The 13,138-nt window shown below is 51.5% G+C and overlaps 1 long non-coding RNA gene across 5 annotated transcripts; it reads left to right on the forward strand.

Moving 5' to 3' along the window:
* The first annotated feature begins 188 nt into the window (after positions 1 to 188).
* On the forward strand, positions 189 to 9,225 carry LOC108502916. Of its 5 annotated transcripts, XR_001876660.1 has the most exons (8): positions 208 to 294; positions 1,668 to 1,775; positions 2,249 to 3,660; positions 4,491 to 4,859; positions 4,952 to 5,065; positions 5,900 to 6,122; positions 6,737 to 7,396; positions 8,265 to 9,225. It is a non-coding gene; the product is annotated as an uncharacterized LOC108502916 (long non-coding RNA). The 5 variants fall into 5 exon arrangements; XR_001876659.1 differs by having other exon boundaries at positions 189 to 294; positions 6,737 to 9,225; XR_001876661.1 differs by having other exon boundaries at positions 189 to 294; positions 7,233 to 9,225.
* Positions 9,226 to 13,138: the final 3,913 nt, after the last annotated feature.

The following is a 13,138-nucleotide window of genomic DNA, read 5'->3' on the forward strand; positions in this document are numbered from 1 at the left end:
TGCCACGCCAGCAACCGCTCCGGCTCTCCCCCGGTGCCGGTGCCCTGGCCAGCCCGCAGGTGTGCAGGGGGCCCAGGTGGCCTCGGTGAGCTCATCCTTTGAGGTGAGGAGCCCGGGGCTGACAGTGGCCCCGGGCCAAGCTGCCCTGACCATCTGCTCCGCTCTGTGCCAGCCCGACGGCTGCTATAACGAGCGTGCGTGCGCTGGGCGCGGGAGCCGCCGGTAACAGGAGCCGCCGGACCCCGGCGAGGAGCTGACTCTGTCTTTTCGGCTCTGCCCCGTGTATATTTATCTGTACGTACAAACACAGCCGCCGGCAGAGGTGGCTGGGTGTCCCCAGGCTGTGCCGGTCCAGCGTCCCTGTTCCTGCGGCCCCGTCCAGCCTCGGGGCTGTGGGGAGCAGCCGAGGGGCTGGAGGGCACCGAGGGGGGACTTGGGGTTGCTGAATGTGGGCAGCAGGATTTGGGGGGTTTCTGTGCCCGTTTGCTGTCCAGAAAAGGGGATGTCAGGGGTCCCTGCTGGCTTGTAGCAAAGCCAGGGGCCAGGAGCCACGAGGCACATTGGGATGGTGAGAAGGAGGGGGGAGAGCAGGAGCAGGCCCTGTCTTCTTCCTTTTGGGAGCAGCAGTGAGTGCCCTGGTCATAAATGGGACTTTTATCTAAAATATACACCTTGGGAACGCAGAAGAAAAGCAGGAAAGGGCTTTTCTCAGTGCTAAAGAGCTGCCAACAAACACCTGACTCCACATTTTGATTTGAGCCAATCAAACAAACACAGCCCAAAGCACGACTTTCTCTGAGCTGGGGTTTGGTTTTTCAGTGGAGCGTGTTATCAAAGGCAGAAATGTGGCAAGAGGATTCAATGAGGACTCCTGGGGCATTGTGTGCCCAAGGACGTGGCACAGCACGTGGATTGGGGCATTTTCTATTATTCTAATATTCTGTCTTTGAATCTTAGCCCTCGCTCTCCTTGTAGCCTGTAAAATGCACAAGGCCACTCCTTATTTGGAAAGAGATTTTCTTTGAGAGCCAACTTAATGCTAGTTCGGATCAGAGTGACCCTTGCAGGGAGACTCATTTCCACCAAGCTTAAAAATCTTTCAAGAATTGCCCTAAAAACAAAATGCATCAACACTGAAAGAACTAATTAAAAATAAATCAGAACTTATGATACCTGAGGTTAGGGGACCAGGAATTTAAATTTGTGAAGAAAAGGCTGGTGGAAGCTCCCTGCAATGTTCCCTAAACCTAACAAGGTCTTTTATTTCCATCCCAAAAGCATAGCGAGAGTCAAAGAAAAAGAAACCTGAATCTAGTTGACTTAAAGGTCATGAGACTTAGCGTCGGGATATTTGAGGTCTCGTGATTTTTTAAATGTTAATACTGCAAGGGCTGCTGTGGGAGATTCACTGCCACAGTTCCCAGCTCTGACCCAGAGACTCGAGCTGTTTCTGCCCTGCTTTAGTGGAAGTTTGATGATGGAGTTACCAAGTTATCTGTAGGAAAGGCCTCTTATACAAGGCCCATGAGAAAGCACCAAACTGGAGGGGTTTTTTTTTTTACTAATTCCTGTAACATTTCTGATGTTTTCTGATCAGCCCCCAAAGCATTTAGTTTTTTAGGATTTTGGCAGCTAAAGCCACTGTCACCTCTCGTTTTTGTCCTCAGGGGTCCCAGCACACCTTAAAGAGGTCACCTGAGCTCCTGCCTGAGTCTCGAAGAGTGAGGACTGAGATCTGAGGGTGAAGCACCTCATGAACCTGCTGCAGAGCTGAGGTTAGAGGCACATTTCTCTTTAGTATTTGATGTTCTGAGCCTGCCTCTCCTCTCCTTTTCCCAGCCTTGAGTTTTACCCTCACATCACCTGGAAGCTGTTGGTTGAAATATTTCATACTCGGTTTATATGTGCACAGGACGGCTCTTAAAAGGTCACGTTTATACAAATCTGTAATGCATGTGTATAAAACAGGTCAGTTTAGAGTGAATTCTGAACTCCTGTAAAACATGGAAAGGTTTCCTTAGGGCAACCCACTTTAATGCTTGGTCAGAGGAGGCCTGGACCTCACCACCCTCACAAGGAAGAATTCCTTCCCAATATCCCACCTAACCCTGCCCTCTGGCAGTGGGAAGCCATTCCCCCTTGTCCTATCTCTCCAGACCCTTGTCCTAAGTCCCTCTCCAGCTCTCCTGGAGCCCCTTCAGGCACTGAAAGGAGCTCTAAGGTCCCCCTGGGGTCTTCCCTTCTCCAGGTTGCCCAGCCTGTCTCCAGAGCAGAGGGGCTCCAGCCTTTGGAGCATCTTTGTGGCCTCCTCTGGACTTGCTCTAGCAGCTCCATGTCCTTGTTATGTTGGAAGCCCAAGAGCTGGAGGCAACTCTGCAGGCGGGGTCTCACCAGAGTGGAATAGAGTGGCAGAATCATCTGCCTTGACCTGCTGGCCTTAAGCCCTCTCCCATCTCTGCCCTTCCTGGGAATGGCTGCAGACACACCAGCCAGCCATGGAGCGGGGGGTCTGGGCTGTGCCTCCAGCTGCTCCATCATCCTGGCTCTGAGCATGGAGGTGACACTTCTCCCCAGCAGCAGATTCTCCCCTTGGCAGCTCTTCTCCGGGGCTGTTTGCCCTGACCAGGGATGGGGATTTTCCCAGCTGGAGTTCCTCGGGGTACAAGATATGGAGGTGAACTGCAATTGTAGTGTCAGCTGAGGGGCTGTGATTCACCTGGCTGACGGCACCCCAGGGCCGGTTACACCCCAGGGCTGTGTGCTGCCTGATGGACTTCCTTCTGGGAAAAGCTACTCAGTCACTCAGCTGCTGAGAAGCAAATCCTGATGATTCAGTGTTGCTGTATATGACTTAGATGAGGTGAATTCTTGTTCTGCACTTAAATCCAGAGGGGCAGGTGCTCAGCTGCTGAATCACATCTGCCCGTGAGCAGCTCAATCCCCGCAGGGCAGGAGAGCTGTGGTATTTACACCGTGGTTTACAAACCCTTAATGCCTCCGTGCAGCCTCGTGCAGCCTCTCGGGTGATTGCCCACATTATGCTCAGTGCCTGCCAGTCCCTTCCCAATGCAAACACCTAATTAATTCCCGTGCTTTTAAGGAAATGAAGCCATACAGAAATATGCCACCGGTAACAAATTATGTGGTACCAATGCCACCGATTAATGCTGCAGGAAATAATACTCTATTTCAGATGCTGAATGGTTTTTTTTTTTTTGTTCTAAATTAATTTGCCATCATACAATAAATCACAGAATGAATCATAAACCGGTTTGGGTTGGAAAGGACCTCAAAGATCACCCAGTTCCAATCCCCCCGCCACAGGCAGGGACAAAAATACCATCCTGCCTGGAAGTTGCTAAATTAACATGCAGACATTGTCCAAAGGGCTAGAAGGGAATTTTATTTTTTCCCCTCCTATTTTCATTATCTGAGAGCAAATAAGTGTATAAGTCTGCAGTACCATGGATGGCTGTCCCAGTGCTCCTGGCCTCCAGCACACCTCCCATCCCAGTGCTCCCACCTTGCCTCTCCAGGAAGCTGATGGATACTGCAGGATTTCTAAAAACCAGCAGCTGCCAAGACACCATCAATCCCTGCTGGAATTGTGATTACCTCCTTGCCCAGGTGATGCAGAAGCTTCGGATGTTTCCCATGCAGGTGAGGATGTGAGCAAGACCTTCTGGGGCTCTGTCAGACCAGCCACAGCTCTGCTTTCCGTGGAGTAGATGGGAAAAGTTGTGGGAAAAGGTGGAAGTGAGTGAAGTTTATAGTCCCACCAGGGCTGATCTTTGCACCTGTCAACTCCAGTAACAGCTCCATTTACGGGAGCTCATAAAGGAGATCTCTCTACCTGGCCAGGTGTGGTACCGAGCACTGGCTGGGGAGGTGGTTTTGACGGGATGCCCGTGTGTGAGTGCACCAGGAAATGCCAACACAAGCAGGTGCCATAGACCACAGAGAGGCAATAAGGAAACGAGCTGGGGCAAGTTCTCTGCTCCTTACTGGCTGCCTGGAAGGGTGCAGGAAGTGAAAGCAAAAGAGAAAGCAGGACTGGAAAGCAGGTGTGGTGGGTGGTGGCACCTGCAGTTGTGCAGGAGGAGGTGTTTACCAACATGGGCTATGACTGCCTTGAAAGGTCTCTCAGTTTATCACCCAAGTGCTCTGTGCAAACACCCTAGAAAACACTCCAGGAACAGTGATTAGATTAAACCCCAAATGAATCTCACTGTTATCAGGCCCCAGAGTTGGGAGGTAACATCAGTTTAGCAGGGCTGGTGTGCAAGGATTAGCTTAAAAATAGCCAGGCTATCATTGTCAATATTTTTATTTATTTATGTAGTTTTCAGAAGCTTTCTAAGTGTCTGCTTAAGAAAAAGCAGCATCCTGAGACATTTCCCACTCACCCTGGGTTGCAGGGTGACTCTGATTGGTGCTGGGTGTTGGGCATTGGGTGAGGAGCTGAGTGGCTCCTGGCATCCTTCTTGTAGGGCCATCAGAAATGATCTCAGGACATCAGCCAGGGAAGACCATCAATGCCAGGGGCAAATGAGGCTGAGAACAGAGACTGTTGGGTGTCCAGCTAATCACCAGGAGGGGAGAGCTGGCTGGGTACAATGGTTCTTCAGCAGGGGCTCCTGGTTCCACAGCTCCAGGTGGTGTGGGCAGGGCTGCAGCTGAAGGCAGGTTACATCCCCAGACACTGGGCACATCAGCACGTTCTGCTGGTTCAAATGCAGAAGAGCTCAGTTGAGAAAATGTGAAATGAAGCCTGTTACTGGTCTAAACCCAGCTCTGAAGATGAAAGTAACCACTTCTACAAGTTTAAAACCGGTGCCATGTAGCAGCTCGGTGAGTCTGTAAGTAGCACTTCCCCCTCTCCCCACTCTTAATGCTCTGTCCTGCTAAGACATAGAGTTAGTTAAAAAGAGATTTTCTTCAAATCCCACAGACTGTCACCCAGAAGGACACTGGGTGTATTCCTGGTGGGCTCTCAGCAGCTGGGACGTCTGGAAGGAGCAGCACAGCAGCATCGAGATGCTTCACCTGCCACCCAAACCCCACTGTAGGTAGTGAGAAATGAATTTGATAGTGTGGAAAATCTGGGCATTATTGAGAAGTTAAGTCAGTCTCCAACTGGATTAATTCACTGCTGGTAGTTGGAAAAATTAATAAAGTGCAGATCTGAATCAATCTTGCTGATATTCTGTAAAGCATGAACATTATCTATGGCAAACTGCTGGAATAGCAGCTCAGGCTCGGACCAGCAAGAGGCTTTGTGTGCTGGGATGCTGCACCCTGGAGCCTGCTGGGGAGGGGCTGGGAGGGGTGTCCTGGCTTCCAGCCCCTCCACCAAGGCTGGCTTGGTGTTCAGCTGGGTCCCCTCATCACCAGCTGTCATGTCCCTGCCCTCGTGACAGTCTTTCTAGTCTTTCTTTTCCAAGTGGAGCAGCACTGTGGGTGTTACTTGCTGTACGTTATAGCCTGGTGGCTTTGCCACACTGTCCTGAGCATGGAGCTGGACATTTAAATCCCCAGCATCCCAAACATCACCTTCAGGATGCAGCTTTCAGAAAATAAAGCCGGATGAGTTGAGCTCTGGTTCCGTGACTGCAGTGAGCACAGTGAAAATCTATTAAACGCATTTCTAGGGAGTAATTTCCTGGCTTGTACTGCACTGATCACAGATGAGGTTTGAATTTGGGCTAGAGATATAAAAAATGCACCAATTAAGCTGGCTTTTTTTGCACCTGGCAAGAGGTGAGTGTGTGAAAGTTAAAGTGGCCTTGGCTCGTGTGGAGCGGGGTTATCTGTGCCGGCCATAAATCGAACCGGGACGGCTTAATTGCTCCTTCACAGTAAATAAAGCTCTGACTGAGATGTCTGCTCTCTAATACAGGGGGGATCTCCCGGGCTGTGGAGGATGATAGCTAGCCGGAGAAATCCATTCCGGGGCTCTTTGGGATCGATAAGCAGTTAAGGGAGCGGCGGGAAGATGACATTGCCTGTCTTTGTGCGCACACACCGCAGAGGGGCCGGGCTGTTAAAGGGCAGCGCTCGGGCTCGGAGCCATCGGCTTTAGAATGTGGTGGTTCCTGCTGGAATTTTGGACGCTCGGTGAGGTAAGAGCAGCCTGTGCATCGCAGTGAATGGCTGGGGACCATCACCCACCCTCACGCTGGGCCGGTGCCTGAAGTCAAGGTGATGGGCTGAGACACCAGGTTCAGTAATGCTGTGAGGGCTCTGTGGCTTGCAGGGCTTCCAGGGCCAGCCCAGCTTGCAGGTGGCCAGCCCAGCTTGCAGGTGGCCAGCCCAGGGCTGCAGCAAATCCACTGTCACGGTGGAGGGAGCTCGGGGGCTCAGAGCTGGTTTTAGCTGAAGGCTCCTAAGACGTGCTGTGGGGAGGTAGTGGCTCCATCCAGCTTTCTGCAGAAGGTCTCTTCCACTCATGACCATACTGCTGGAGGGTGGTCTGCGCTCTCAGCTTTTTTCTGTGCTGTTTCCCCCAACCCTGGAGATGTTGGACCCTGCCATCAACTATGGGAAATGTAAATGGCAGTGTCTGGCTCATCCCTAATGGTTTACCTGGAAATGCTGTTGTGCAGAAGGGAGATGAATTGCCACTTAGCTTCTAGCTCCTGCCCTCCTGCCTTTTAAAAGGGAAATATTGCAGCTGCTTTCTAGCCCCACTACTCCTCACCTGGCTTGTGTTTAATTATTAATTCTTCCCTGCCAGGGAAGAGCCGGTGGGACTGCAACAGGAGCTGGACCAAGCTGCTGCCCCTTCAGCCCCAAACCCAACTGAGATTCAGAACAGACCAGGAAAAACCGAATTGTGAAGCAAACGCTGTTGTGATTCTGCTTAGTGATATGTGGGGTTCCACCTGGCACTGCCCCCCTTAGGCACACACATCTTCCTCACTCCAGTAATGCAGGATGCTGGAGTCTGTGGGTGAGACCAAACTCCCACCAGCCTCAGGAAGAGTTAGAAAACCCTTCTATCTCTGAACTAAGTCTTTTTGGAAAGAGGAAAGTTCTCGCTGATGGTTTTGGAGCAGATGCACCCAGTGGCACAATTTGCCAGCAAACATTTGGGAAGGTCTAGGGTTAAGTCATGGTGTAAAAGGTGATATATTACATTTCTTTTAGTGACCATGTAAAAAAATGGCCCAGCTCACAATCACTTTGGCAGGACAGAGGGATGTGAGGCTCACCAGAGCTGTTATTTCCAGTGGCTGATCTGCTTGGCCTTGTTTAATCCATCGTCCTTGAGCCAATCTGCTGAAGTGGCACTGAGTGCACCCCGATGCAAAGCACAGGCTCACAAAGCTGGGGCTGGACGAGGCATCTGGTGCACTAAGGCACCACCACCTTCTGCCTCAAGGTTTTCCAGCAGGTAAGTGTGTGACCCAGTCTCAGTAATGCTAATTCTAATGAATTTTTTTTAGGGGAAGGTGGGGTAAGCCCTTGCAAAGTACTTGTAGATCTGTGCTGTTCAAGCTGAACAAGCTTAATGGCAGAGTTGGAAACACGAGTCAGGACTTGGCTGTTTTTGTGGTGGTTTTTTGTTTGTTTGTTTGTTTGTTTTTATGTTTTTGTTGTTGTTATTTTTTTTTCTGAAGTGATATTCTATGTTTTTGAGCAAGTAGTGCCACGATTCTCCAAAAAATGTGGAAGTGGGGAGTAACCCACAAAGTGTAGGAGCAGAAATTCCCTCAGACTTTCCCCCTGCTCTGACCTGGCTAAAACGAACCAACAGGTTCTAAAATTGTGGGGTAGGGAGTGGGGATGGATGAAAACGTGCTTTGCTTCCCCAAGGAGGCTGACTGCAAAACCTGTCTTGGAAAAAGAAAGTACACGCTTTGCCCTTTGCCACAGGGAATGTTTTCCCTCTTGTGGTATCCATTAAAATGAAACTTTAACTGTTTAAAATGATCCTGCCCTTACCTCTGTGGCCTTATTTAGATCTAGACACATCCCGTCCTCCCTCCCTGCCCATGCCAGCCCTGTCACAGCGTTACGGAGTGTTGGGATGTTGCACATGTACAGGTGGTGCTTCCAAAAGCATCCGTGTGGATGGACACTTGGATCCAGGCTGTCAACGAGGACAGCACTGTCCATCCCATGGGAGCATCGGGCTACCTTCCCTAGAATATAACCCCTTCCCAGCATCATCCTCCATCACCCTCCTGCCAAAATCCCTTCTTTGCCCTCATTCCTCCTCTTCTGTGGCTTCAGGATTATGCTGGGTTTTTTTTTCCCAGAAAAAACAAATCCCTGAGCTTGGAAGCATTGCATGGACACGTGAGCTGGGGGAGGGATGGCAGCTTTCTCCCTGCCCTTGGCTGCACCATCAAAGTGCTGTGGGCACTGAAAAGCCTGGGCAGGGGTCTTGCTGAGCTCTGCAGCTGTGCAGGAATTGCTCTCCAAATTCGAGATGTTCTCTGTATTTATTTTTCCGTCTGGGTCCGTTTGCTGACAGCCAACAACCCGTGGCTTCGGGCAGCCAGTGCCTGCGCTACATATTTTTGTTCATCCGTCCCTCCCTGCCAAGAGCTGGAGTCAGACAACTGGCTCCGGCTGGTGCCAGCTCTGGTTGCTCACACAGGGATTAGCACGTAAACTGCTTTGGTCCCCCTGTGGAGGCTGAGCGTGGCCTTCTCTCTTACCCTCCCGCTGCAGTTGCCTCTGTGAAAGATGTCTCTGACTTTGCTCTTGACTTTCTGCAAGAGGTTGTTGTAAGAAAAGGATTTTTCCTGTTTTTTTCGGGTGTCTCTGCACCCTGGGTAACGTGGGAGAGCATGAGTGCCTCGTGGTCCACCGTGTCTCAGGCTGCTCCTGTGCTTGACCCTTGGGCTGGACACCAAGAGGGATTAAGGGGAAGTGCTGGACCTGGGGATCTCCAGAAAACCAAGAAGTAATCTCCTAGTGCTGGGAGACAAAAACAAACCCTCCCTGAGATGGTGAGCGTGACTGGATTTCTCACTTACAAGCGAAGCTGTTGTGGTTTCTCTGTGCTCACAGCCCTTGCCCAGGACTCCACAAACAGAAATAAAATCAGCTAAAAAAATACAAGAGTCCCTGAGATGAGAACTGGGCAAATGATGAAGGAAGACAGTAAAACCAATGTAGAGATCTTGGGCCACCTCATCAAATAGCAGGAGCTGGAGTGGGGGTATTGATTTCAGCAGAGCTGTGCCAGTTTATGCAAGTTAGGGCTCTGACCTAAGTATTTCACCGTAATAAAGATATCCAGATGCTGGAAAACTTCCAGGGAAACTGTCTCCTTGGATCGGGGTTGGTTATTGATGTATATGCATATCGATACATACACATTAACACCGCGTGGGGCTGAAAAATCCCACATTTAAGGTACCTTACAGCTCGACTTCAACTGTGCCAGGTGGTTACCTGTGCAACCTGCCAGAGTGAGGTGTTGTCCTTGGCAGGACCAAACGCTATTCCTGTTCTCCGGTGCACAGGGAAACTCGATCCTTGTTCTTCCCGTCACTCCGGAGCGTGACCGGGAGGTGGCAGGGGGGGTGGGACGCTGGGTTTCTGCGAACCCGCTGGCGCGAGGGGGGTCGGCGGGGCGGGAGCGGGGCCGGGGAATGTGCAGACTCAGTCCTGTCCTTGGAAAAGCCAGGGGGGAGTGCTGCTGGCGAGGAGGGGGCTCGTTTCGGGGTCCCCGGATTGTAACCCTGCCCTCCCTGCTGGATCTCATTGCAGGGAGCGGTGCTGGGCAGAGCCTGCCCGCGGCTCGCTGGGGATCCCAGTGCGGAGTTCGGAGAGACTGGTTTGTGCTGGTCCCGCCTGGTGGGACAGTGGATGCTGTGCCCTTCATCCGACTGCCACCTCAGGGCACCCCAGGAGGTGCTCTTGTGCGTTCAGGACCTGGGGACCTGCCTGCAAGTCCCAGGTCTGTCCTCTGAACTTGAGCTCAGATTTGGCTGGCAACAAAATGAAGCCAGGTCTAAGGCTCTAGGTTTCCCATGCTTCCAACAGGTCCTTGTGAGTGCTGAGCAGGATGCTTGGAAGCCACTCAAGTGGGAACGGTTTACTTCCATAGGCTATTACATTTGCTTTGAACCACCTTCTTGCTGCGTTTTACACAAAGCCCGCTCTCTTTGGAGCAAAGCTTCTGTTTAGGTCTAATTTCTTTCAATGGGACTTCAGCATGTGCTCAAGTACTTTGCTGATTTGGGGCCCCAGTCATTAACTTTGCAGTTGATTACTCAAGTGGATTTTAGGTGGAGGAATGGGAATGCTAACATCCAGTGGGAAGAGTTGAGCCAGTGCTCAGGCTTAAATTGAAACCGGTCTCAAAGAATTAGCGCAGTGCGTCGGGAGTGTTGGTCAGCGCTGGATCCCGGAGTTGCTCCTCACAGTGTGTTTCCCCGCGGTGTCCCAGGTGTCCTCCCGGCTCAAGGGAGTACCTGCCACGGTGTCTGCTGTCGGCAGAATCCTTCCCCTGCTCCGTTTAACAGTTTAATGGCGTTTGGCAGCTTTAAAATTACAGTCTGGGCGGCTTCCCCCACACCAGAGCCGAGGAGGCGCAGAGCTGATTGCCTGATTAACTCCTCGGCGTCGCAGATCATCAGGAATGCAAACAACCCGCACGGTAAATACACATTTTAGGGCAGATCAGCAGCGCACACACACTTTGAGGCCTTCACCAATTACCCAAATTGGTATGTTCCACTCATTGGGTTGGCATATCGGATATAATGTATCATAGAAAAATCAGCGGCTCACAGCTAAGGTTGTCTGTTGTACTGTGGTTCTCAGCTTGCTGATCGTTTTATTTTAGAAAAGAAATGAATAGATTATTTTATGAGTACATTTATGGATTATGTAAAATTGTACGTACAGTTGGGGGTGGAGTGTGCCAACCCTGAGGTGCTGCCGGGTCTCGAGGCAGCAGCATTGGCCTCGTGCTCTGGCCTGGCTCATTGGTGGTGAGGGAAAGCAAAAGGGTTTTTCTTTTTAAGTCATGATTGATGGATGATTTATAACCAACTGCGGGGGCTTGAGTTCTGGCAAGATGATGACATTCAGTGCAAAGGGGGAAAAAGTGTGTTTTCCTCCCAGTACCCCCTGTTCAGCCTGGACTGTGTGATGCAGCCTCTGGCCACCAGCCACATGGGCAAACTGAGGCAAACCCTTTTTTATCCCTTTAACAGGGTTTGGGCACGCTCTGCAAGATTATTCCAAATTATTTTGAGAGAGATGAAGGGAATGAGCTCAGTGTAACACTGAAGAGCCTCGAAAGGGGTCAGTATTCTTCTTCAAACACACAAACCTGCATGGATGTGCTGACCTTTGAAAAAACACAACACACACGAAAATCAGCTAATCTAAAATGAAGGGATGATTTTGCTGTTGCCAAAGAGGCTCAAAAGCGTCGCTTTGCTCAAGCTTATCTCTTCTCCCTCCTCTGGGTCTTGCTCTCGTGTTGTACCGTCTCCGCACCCCGACGGTGGGAGCATCGCACCTGTAATCTGCAGATAACCTTTGTGCCTCCGGCTGTGTCTGCCCGCGTGTCCTGGGGGATCTTCCTCCCCGTTCCTTCCTTTAGCATTCAGGATCACTGCTCTCTGTGCTGGCATGACCTGAGCACGCTTGTGGGCGTGGAGACTCCCACAGAATAAACGCCGTGTTTGGAGCCTGTGCTCAAACACCCTTCCCTGTATGTCTGCCATGTTCTCCGTATGTGACAGACACAGCCGGGCGCCTCATCCCACGGAGCTCTGTTGGAGCTCTGTTTGTGGGGAGCTCGTGAGGCTCAGGGGGGCTTTGAGCTGCTCCAACGCCAGGGTTTGCTCCCCCCCGGGAGGGCTCCACGTTGGTGTGGGCTCCCACCTCCATGCTGGGTGCAGAGCCCTTCCCAGCGCAGCAGCTCAGCTCTGTGGGCTGCCAGGAGGTGAACAAAACAGCCCAGAGCAAGGAGGTGGGAGATGAAAAGAAACTTTGATGAAAGAAATGAAAGGGCAGGGAAGGGAAGGGGGTGTTGCGTGATGTCGCCAGGAGATGCTTGAAGCTCCTGGAGGGAAAGTGGGAGCAATAGTGTGGGAGAGGGGAAGTTTCTGGGTATGAAGGAGATGCTGATGGATGGGAGCAGTGAAGGTGCTAGTGGAGCCTGGCCACAGTCACAGTGTGGAGCACTTTGGGTTGGGATTGTGTCATGATTGATCAACCCAGCCTAATTAGAGCATTACAAAGTGGTTTGGATTGGGAGAGACCTTAAAAAACGTCTCAGACCCCCCTGCCACGGGCAGGGACACCTTTCGCTAGACCAGGTTGCTCCAAGCCCCGTCCAACCTGGCCTTGAACACTTCCAGGGATGGGGCAGCCACAGTCTCCCTTCCTCCTGCTTTTGAAGGATCTTCCTCAGCTTGGATAGCCCAGGGATGACTCCACAGCTGGGAGCCTGTGGGAGCTGTCACCAGGTGAGGAAGAGCTGGAGGTAGGTCATGCAGAGAAGTGACGCCCACTGCCTCTTGGGGCACCCCAGTGGAGCTCTCCAGCTGCAGAGGAGCCCTGTTAGGAAGAAATGAGTCTCAGCTGAGATGTGGTTGCAGGATAAATAAGGGCCCAGATGCACTGCAGGAGGTTATGATTAGCTGGGGTGGTGCTTATTGTCCTCTCTGGCAAAGCAGGGGCCATCCTTTCCTTCCACTGGAGTGGTGGCTCAAGCTGAGCATCTGTGCCTTACCTTCTCGAGCCTGAGGGACATGGCTGAGCTGCTGGAGAGCTCTTGGGGTGCCATGCCCTGCCCCTGATGGGACAGCAGAAAGCAGTTGGCTGTCCTCTGCCACATGTCCTCCATTCCTCCTCTTTGATCGCCACAATTCCAGACTTGTTACCTGTCATCTGCTTCCACCCACTTTTGAGAGTGATCTTGTACCAGTGCATGATGGATCTGTCCTCGTCTGTGCTTCTGCTGTGAGCCTGGAGCTTTGAGAACACACCTAGAAATGTCAGCTAAAAATAATGAGATTAATGATCCTCACCCAGAAGTTGGGCTTCTGGTTTCCTAGAGAGCTGGATGGAAACCAGTGATGAGAGCTCTTTGCCAGTGGACAGGAAAGCTCGTCTCCAGCCAGCCAAGTGCGGGCTGTGGCCCAAGCAGAAGATG

The sequence above is a fragment of the Lepidothrix coronata genome, unplaced genomic scaffold (assembly GCF_001604755.1).
Source record: "Lepidothrix coronata isolate B3197 unplaced genomic scaffold, Lepidothrix_coronata-1.0 Scaffold125, whole genome shotgun sequence".
In the NCBI taxonomy this organism is placed as follows: domain Eukaryota; kingdom Metazoa; phylum Chordata; class Aves; order Passeriformes; family Pipridae; genus Lepidothrix; species Lepidothrix coronata.